This window comes from Crocodylus porosus, unplaced genomic scaffold (assembly GCF_001723895.1).
Source record: "Crocodylus porosus isolate Cpor-Errol unplaced genomic scaffold, CroPor_comp1, whole genome shotgun sequence".
Taxonomy (NCBI): Eukaryota; Metazoa; Chordata; order Crocodylia; family Crocodylidae; genus Crocodylus; species Crocodylus porosus.
This window is the reverse complement of record NW_017728931.1, coordinates 45,889,728-45,898,931: the sequence shown is the minus strand read 5'-3', so window position 1 is coordinate 45,898,931 and position 9,204 is coordinate 45,889,728.

Below are 9,204 nucleotides of genomic sequence, written 5' to 3'. Positions count from 1 at the left end.
ATATTTAAAGTCAGATCTAGCAGTCTTTTCACAGTAAGTTGGCTTGTGCAACAAAAACCCAATTTAGGGTTTTTAACTCAAGACTAATTTATTTGAATATTTATAGATCAGATATAGGCAGCGTACTGTAACACAATTCTATTTACTATGAATGATTTATATTTTATTGTTTCATACAGCTTTAGATTTTTTATTTCTTGTTTTCTTATTTTTGTATGCATTTTATCAGAGCTTTTTGAAGGCTTTTGGTTTATATACGTGGGTGTGGGAAATGGAAGCTACCTTATACATTTTAATACACAAAGGGAAACTTAAATAAATTTTCTTCTTCTTTTTGAAGACTTAAGATCCAAAAATCAAATGTAATAAAAAAGCATCATCTAGGAACCAGTAAACAAATACTCCTTTGTATGTGACAGATCAAAGTTACAAATCACAAAGATGGTCAACAGAAATTTAAACCAAGACTTTAAAAAACCCTGATTCAATACTCTTGGTACCCGAATAGTCCCACTGATGTCAATGGGGCCACTAAGGTGCTTAAAAGTTGAGTATATGCTTCAGTATCTAACCATATCAGGGCAAAAGTCCTGCACACAATTAAAAGGTTATACAGCTGCTAAACTAACTATTTTCCAGAACTATTGCTCTCTGAAATTAAGTACTGTATGTAGAAAATGGAGATCAAACTATTTGAAACAGAAAGCTGCCTTCTTTCATTTCAACATACTGAAATGATGGTGGTTAACGAGAATTGATTGCATAAGAGTGAATTCAGCGCAGTTCGTCAGTCAGAAGTTGTCGGTTACATAAAACAGGAAGATCCATTGCCTATCTTTAGTTGCTCTATTAATTATGTGGGTATTTGGAAACTGCACTTTCACACAACAAAGCCTCATAGCCATGCTCTCAGGCCCAGCCAACTATTGTCTTTATACTTTTGTTTCAAGCACAGGGTAGGTATGTGCTCTGAAATGCTACGTCTTGAAAAAGCACAAGAGCAGAAGGAAGAAATGCACTTTGCATTCCTACATACTGACATAACAAGCATCAAGGGTGACTTCTAACAATGCTTCTTTACAATAGCAAGCTCAGTGCACTCATAGTGAGAGAACTGAGCCATGTCTAGGAACATGTTAGAGGAGAGTCTTTTCTGGATGGACTAGTATTTCTACCAAAACTGAAATGTAAGGGAATAGAGAAAATGTAGGTGTCTCATGGCAAAGTTAGGATCTTCTGTGTGCCTTTAAACCCCCTGCCACTGGAGAACCAACATACAGCTGTTGTCATGCAGTATGACAAGAGTGCCAGTTATACTGCCAGTGTTGAGCCAAGGAGATGCACCCACTCAACCTGGCATCTATGAAGTTTCCAGTGTCATTACATATGTGTTGCCAAGTATACAAACACAACTGCCCTTTCCATGTAGTGTACAGGTACCCACTGTATATAACCAAATCCAGCACATCCTTTTTTGAAATTTAGCCCTAAATTACTAGGAACTACAGAACAGCTGGAAGAGCTTGAACTGCAGCAGAAGTGCAGAACACCCACTGTTCTGACAGAAAAGCACAAAAACTCAGTGTTCAGTCCTTCTGGGGAAAAAAAATAGATTTGTCTATCAGATGCTCAAAAAGATAGTGATCAAGGGCTCAATCCAAAACCCACAGACAGCCATGAGAATCCACAATGGTCCCATATAGATTCTTTTTTTGGACCACAATGAAAAACAGTCTTCATTGATAAAAGCTAGGAAGGACAAAACCACAGGTGAAAGCGAATCTAGACAGGACATCATGTAGATGGCAGTGAACTCACAGGGTAGTGTATCAAAAGGCAGCAGATAAGCTAAACAACTGATAGACATATCTGAGAAATGCAAAGAAGGACCAAAAGCACCGTAAAGATTTCTGTTCAACTATTTATTAAATATTCTTTAATTGAGGTTAAATGAGGTTACTTTGCTTAATATTTATGAGTTTCAACTACTTAAAATTGCAGCTGTCTCGTTAAATGGACCAGAAAGCCATTTAGTTTTCCCAGAACTGCTGTCTCAAGTATTTCTGTCTGGGTCTCATGATGAAATGCTAACTTTTGGGGATAGTTTCTTCTGCCAGCACTCCTTCACTCAGCACAGGCATTCCTATTCTGCCTTCAGCAACCATATTAGAGAAGCTATGCCTCAGTTTCCTCCCCATTGACAAAAATGCTGGTATGTCACAGCTATAATCCCAGCCAGTCGCTGGTCCCCCAAGATATAACAATAATGACCACAGTCTAGGGCATAAGAGTTGAAACACAGGCACAGGTATGTTTTAATGGGACTTTGCATGCAAAAAAACTTCCCCAAGTCCTTCCCCGGTCCCTGCCATTTCATGTCACTCAGTTCCTTGCAGGCTTTTCCTCCCACCTTCATACCCTAAAGCAGAGGATCACAGTTCTATAACATTTCTCCATATGATTCCTAACACCCTAACTCTCATAGATTTGATAGACATTACGGCTGGAAGGGACCTCGAAAGATCATCGAGTCCAGCACCCTGCCCCAGGGGCAGGAAGTCAGCTAGGGTCAAAGGATCCCACCAAGATAAGCATCTAAACATTTATTGAATGAGTCCAGAGTAGGTGCTTGCACCACTTCTGAAGGGAGTCTATTCCAGGCCTTGGGGGCTCAGACAGTAAAAAAATGTTTTCTTATGTCCAGCCTAAAATGGTCTTGGAGGACTTCATGACCATTGGTTCTTGTTTTCCTTGGGGCGCTCTGGTGAACAGACATTCTCCCATATCCTGATGTATACCCCTTATTTACTTATAAGCAGCTACCAGGTCCCCCCTAAACCTGCGCTTTTCCAGGCTGAAGAGTCCCATGGCACTCAGCCTTTCTTCATAAGGCCTATTCTCCTGCCCCCTGATCATGTGCGTGGCTCTCCTCTGGACTCTCTCAAGCTTCTTGACATCCTTCGTGAACTGTGGAACCCAGAATTGGATGCAGTACTCCAGCTGCGGCCTCACCAAGGCTGAGTACAGTAGGATGATGACATCCTGAGATTTACCTGAGAAGCATCTATGGATGCAAGCCAGAGTTTTGTTTGCTTTACTAGCTGCAACCAGGTGGCTCGTGTTCAACTTGTGGTCAATCATGACCCCCAAGTCTCTTGCAGCCATGGTGCTAGCAATTGTAGTACTGCCAAGCCTATAAGCATGCTGTGGGTTTTTCCAACACCTCCCCCCCCCCCGAAGTGGAGTACCTTACATTTATTGATATTGAACATCATCAGGTTTGTATCCACCCACTTACTAAGTTTATCCAAGTCAGCCTGGATCACTAGCCTGTCCTCAGATGTGGACGCCATGCCCCAAAGTTTAGTGTCATCAGCAAACTTGGCCAGTGCGCTTCTGACACCAATGTCCACATCATTGATACAGATGTTAAAGAGAACTGGTCCAAGAACAGAGCCTTGAGGGACACCACTGGTCACAGAGCACCATAATGATTCGCTACCATAGACTGCTACTCCCTGGGTCTGACCTGATATATGATGTCAATCTCTTCTCTCTTGCCCAGGTGATATGTCACCTGGTCATAGAAGGAAATGAGGTTGGTCAGGCAAGACCTACCTACAGCAAACCCATGCTAGCTCTCCCTCAGGATGTTGCCATCAGCCAGCTTATCAAGAAGGGTCTCTGATAATTTTCTCCAGAATCTTACCAGGGATTGAGGTCAAGCTGATTGGCCTGTAATTCCTGGGATCTACTTTCCACCCTTTCTTGAAGATGGGCACCACATTGGCCTTCTTCTAGTCTTCAGGTACTTCACCTGAGTGCCATGAGTTTTCAAATATTTTTGCCAATGGTTGGGATATGACACCTGCCAGCTCCTTGAGTACCCATGGGTGTAATCTGTCAGAACCAGCTGACTTGAAGGTGGCCAGCCTCTCAAGGTGATCCTTTACTAGATTAACACCGACAATGGGTATAAATATACCCTCACCCTGGCCGTCCTGTGTCATGCTAGGGAGTGCTGTCCCTTTGGGCTGATGAAAGGCCAACACAAAGTACCCATTAAGCAGGTTGGCTTTTTCCTGGGTGTCTGTTATCAGTTCTCCCATTTGGTTCAACAGGGGTCCAATGTTACCCTTGCTTTTTTTCCGACTCCCTACATATCTGAAAAAGGACTTATTATCCTTGGTGTGCGAAGCCAGATGGAGCCCTGGCTTTCCTGATCCACTCCCTGCAGGTACGGACCAGTGCTGAGTACTTACTCCTCCTTGGTGGTACTTCCAGCCTTCCAGCCTTTATAAGTGTTTTTAGGCATAGGAGGTCCTCAAGTTCCCTGCTGAGCCAAGGGGGTTGCTGTGCCCTTTTGCTACCCTTCTTCCGAGATGGGATGGTCATCCCTTGTACTGTCAGGATTGCTCCCTTGAGGAGCAACCACTCCTCTTAGACTTGTCTTACTGTCAGGTCATGGTCCCTTAGGGCCTTGACAACGAGCCTTTTGAGCTTGTCAAAGTCAGCTTTCCTGAAGTTGAGGACTTCTGCATTGCTGACTGACTTGCCTGCTTTGAGATGGATAGTAAAGGTGATCAGCTCGTGGTCACTATCACCCAGCTTTCCAAAGATGTTTCTCCACATGATTGCTAGCACCCTAACTCTCAGTCCATTTCTTTCCCAGTACTGTACTTTCCTCTCCTATTTCTGCCCCTCTATATTTCCATCTTATTTGCTACCCAAACACCCTCACTCAATGCAGTAACTTTACAGCCTGGAGTCAACTACCGATCCATTTATGCTTACAAACATTACTCTGTCTATCTGTGAAAACAGCTCTTTAAGGACCTATTACCATTGAAATCACCAAGAGTTTTTGTCCATTGACTTCAGTGGATGTCAGATCAAGCCCTATATCTTTTTTATTTTTCACCAACAATCTACCACCGAAATGTTGTTTTCCTCTATGAGCTAACAACATTAAATAAATTTAAGTTTGTAAGCAAATCCCTCTTGGAGACACAACACACAAAAATACTATTCATATTTGCAAAAGATGAATAAGCAGGTTCATGTTTGATAATTGTCCTGTCATAATCTCCATAGACTGCAATGCCTTGTACTAGTCTGCAGTGCCTAATAGGTGCACTCATCCTGCTTATATGTCCTGAGACTGCTTCAGTCAAGGGGGCAGGACAGGATGCTGTGGCTCGGACTCTCTCAGACCAGGCTGCTGGCAGAGCAGTCCTCTCTCTTTCTGAGCATCACAGCCAGAAACTGCATGCAGTGACAAAATGTAGCCTTTCCCAAAACAAAGTGATATTTATTACTCAATAAGAATTCAACAAGAACTCTCTGAACCAGTTAGTCTCCGAGGGGCTACCCTGCCCTATCTTCTGCATAATTTCAGACTAATGTAGCTAAGCAGTTCTCTGCTCAGCAAGAAAACAACAGTCAATACAATATACAGTATGGGTTAAAGCAACAAAGAAGGACTATGCATGTGAATTCTACCTAACTTTTTAGTTTCCCCTGGCTCAGGTAGGCCCCTTGTCTCAGGCAAGGATTGTCCAACTGGCAGCCCACAGGCTTTACTTGGCTTCTGAGCAGTTAACTTGCAGTGCATAGGCTCCCACCAAGATGCCACTGCCCCACTGCTCCTGCTGCTGCAGTGGCCAGGATCTCCAGAATCCCATTCCCTCCTCTGGCTTCTACATCCTGCCCCTGCTTCTGGTGGGGAGGTGGCATGGCATGCAAGGACTGAGGAGCCTGTGATCTATGCAGCAGGGAGCCCACACAGTATGTGGCTTATGGCCACTGAGAAGCCCTGCCTAAGCAAACAAACCTGAGTGGAGAGGCAGCATGCTTGCTACTTCTACCTGCGTTCCTCAGTTTCTCGTGTCCCAGAGTCCTACTGCCTGTAAAACGGGGGTCAGCTTTTCATCCAGTTCACAGGTCTTCATTCCAGGTTTCATCCTCGCATCAAAGCCTCCCTCCTTCAAGTCTATTCTTCTGCCTTAGATTTAAGCAGAACCCATTTATACTTCTCTCTACGGGCTTTCCTCCTACCTGGTATTTCCAGACAGACTTTGATTAGAGGTGGTGCTTCAAAAGAAATTCACAGATATATTATTTATTCATAGCCATTGTCTGCAGCTCCCCCAATTAACCAGTGCTCAGCTTTGATTGCTACTCCACATGCAAGTGGAGTCCACTGCAAGATTAGGGTTGCCTTTTGTCCTCCAACTCCCATTACAGCTCTGTAATTCCACTCAGAATATGATGGAAGCAGGGAAGTTCCTAGACAATTTCTTTCTTTTCTGGAGAAGTTAGGGGAGGCTGAAATACAGGGAGAGAGTTTCAGCCCTAAATATGGCACAGCTACCATTTCTCTTAAATCCAGCTTGTTGTTTGTATTGTTCCTTTCCTGTGGCCTTGTCTGTACTACAAAAGTTTTGCTGATACAGCTATAACCAGCAGAGATGCACTCTATTCTGGCAAAAAAAATGCTTTTTTGTGAACGTAGCTTTTGCCAGTTCTGCAAGCAATATAAGCTACATTGGGACTGTTTTGCTGGTATAACTGCATCTACACAGATAGGTCATTAAAAAATAATCAGAGGCCTAACTGAAACGGCTCTGTCAGCAAAAAATTCCTAGCATAGACCTGGCCTAGTTTAAGAGTGGCAGAAAGGTTACTGTTAAAATGAACAAGATACATGGCAAGATAAGCTTGCATAAGCCAATGGTGGGAAAGGAGTGATAACACACAATTTATTTTTTAAAATTAACGTATTGTAAAACAATAAAACCCTAAGATGAATACCTGCAAGATTATTAGAATATTTTTTACAGTTGTGTTAGTTTTAAGAGTGGGAGGACTTGGGGATTGTAACAGTCTTAACCTGACTTTGGCTGAGCTGTACATTGCAAGGATGCTCACAGAGAACAGCCATGTGATTGCTGCTGGCAACATGAACATAGGTAGACGTGTTCCTAAGGGAAAAAATGCAAACAGCCTGATATTTTGAGAAGTTAAGCACCCATAACTCTGTCCACTGTAATTAGCAGAAACACAGAACTTACCAGACTGAATCAGACCAATATCTTAACCCCTGAGAATAACCAGCATCCACTTCTTCAGCAGGACTGCTTCACGGCCCCCATTAATTCATATTTAGCTTTTATCCTGAAACACAAGTGGCTTCAGGTGGAAAGCACCTCTGAAAAAGAAGTGTCCAGTCACCACAGCTGCAACCAGAACAACCGGCATAAATTCCTGGGTGGCAGAGCAGATTCAAATAATTGCCAAGCTCGGCTGCAGTTTCGTTATCTTTTTTACTTGAAGCATTCTTTTGTCATGTTCCCACTGCCAGCCCAGGACACTTTATAAAGTGAAATTGTTGGAACAGAGCTTAACCAATATGGAGCTTTGTTGTAAGAGCCAAATCAGCTGCTCTGTAAGCTTTCTTGGTCATGCCACACCAAGTTATTTGTGTTTGCAACCTAAACAGTACTTTTATGTAGGCAGTTATTTTCCTGGTAATGTTGTTGTAGCCTTAAATACACTTAATCTGCAGGCATTTGTCCTTATTCCACTGGCTGCGGGTCAGTGCCATCGTCTGAATTAGTGAATCAGGGTGTACAATCCAAAATAAGGACAAGTTATTGTTTTTTCATATGACTGTTCTTCCTAATTTGACTCTCAGCCATCAGGGATTACTCATGCTTTTCAGGATACATCACTGTTGTTCCCTTAGTAGCATTCTTTAAACCTTGTTTTCAAAGCAATGCCTTGCCTACCAGCCAGGAAAAGCACACCTAGAAGCAGCCGCTTGCCAGCAGGGCAATGCAAGCTTCCTTCCTATTACAGGATCTAAACACGTTTGTAATTACAAACCCACTAGTGACAGCTCAACAGGAAAACACTGTGTTTCAGGAATCAAATTTAGACTTGTTTTTAAAAGTAGCAGTGGGTTACATTTTACTCTTGGTCTCTTCCTATTCCATCTGAATGGTGATATATGGGTTAGTTTGGTTTTGTTGGTATATTAAAAGGTTTCATAATGGAAAATCATCATGTAAAAGAGCCCTATTTAGAGCTGTCATTTTAACTGTTTCTGTTCTTCCTAGTAAAGACAAAGCATTCCCCATGTTCATAGGTATATTTTTAAAAGAATCCTAAGAGAGCTTGGAGCAGAATTTAAAGGATTTGATTTGAAAGTTCTGGGTCTTGCATTCTTAAATAGTTTTGATGCTTCTGAAATGTTCTCTCAAGTCATTTTTGCATGTGAATAAGTTCCCATTATTCTCTCTACATAAATTTTTAAGAGCTGGCATCATTGTCATATTTAGGTAACTGAATCCATTTTGGTCCCACATAAAATTTAGCCAAATCTCAATACCTCCTTGTTTCATGCTGCAGAATGTTACAGATTCTGTCTTTATGTCAGCTACCTAATAGTCAAACACCAAGTCACATTCCTTTATTAGTTAGGTCAGATTTGTCCAACTGGTGGCCTGTGAGGGGCCAGCAGGCCACCTGCAGCTGCCTCTCCTGGGCCATATTTCTGTCCAGGATGCAAGGGGACCCCCCTGTCCCTGGTGCAGCCTGTGCAGTGGTAGGGATCCCAGAGGGTGGCTGTCTGCCCCTGCAGAGTGTGGCCCATGCAGTGTGTGACTCAGGGGCTTCATCACTTGCAGCCCCCAGCCACACCAAATTTGGACAGCCTGTGTAACAGGATGCTTTGGCACTTACCTCTTCCAGCTGTAGGAAGTTCACCCATGCAGGTTAATATTTGGGGCAGATCCCAATGTCTTGGCAGGTGTGGTTTGGGCAAGAAGGCTGAACTGGGGGCATGAAAGAGAAACAATTGGAGAAGAGCCGTGATGCCAAGTCCCCAGAGTCATGTGTTCCCATGATGGGACTCCAGTGGTTCAGAGAGCTTCCAGGAAAAAGAAAACATGGGGCCAGGCTTTCATTTCCCCCAGAGAGAGGAAGATGCAGCTCCAAGTTAGAAAAGCTTCAGGGAAGAATAGAGCAGAGGCATGCTTAAGAGGCTCAGATGGAGACAAACCCAGAGCAGCCAGCAGTACTGAGAGGACTGGAGGCAGAGAGGCCGCACAGTGCAGCATGTCAGTGTGTGTGGAGAGTCAGGAGCCATAGTATTTTCTTCTGGCTTTGTTTATTATTAAGTAGCTTAACTAATGAGTGGCC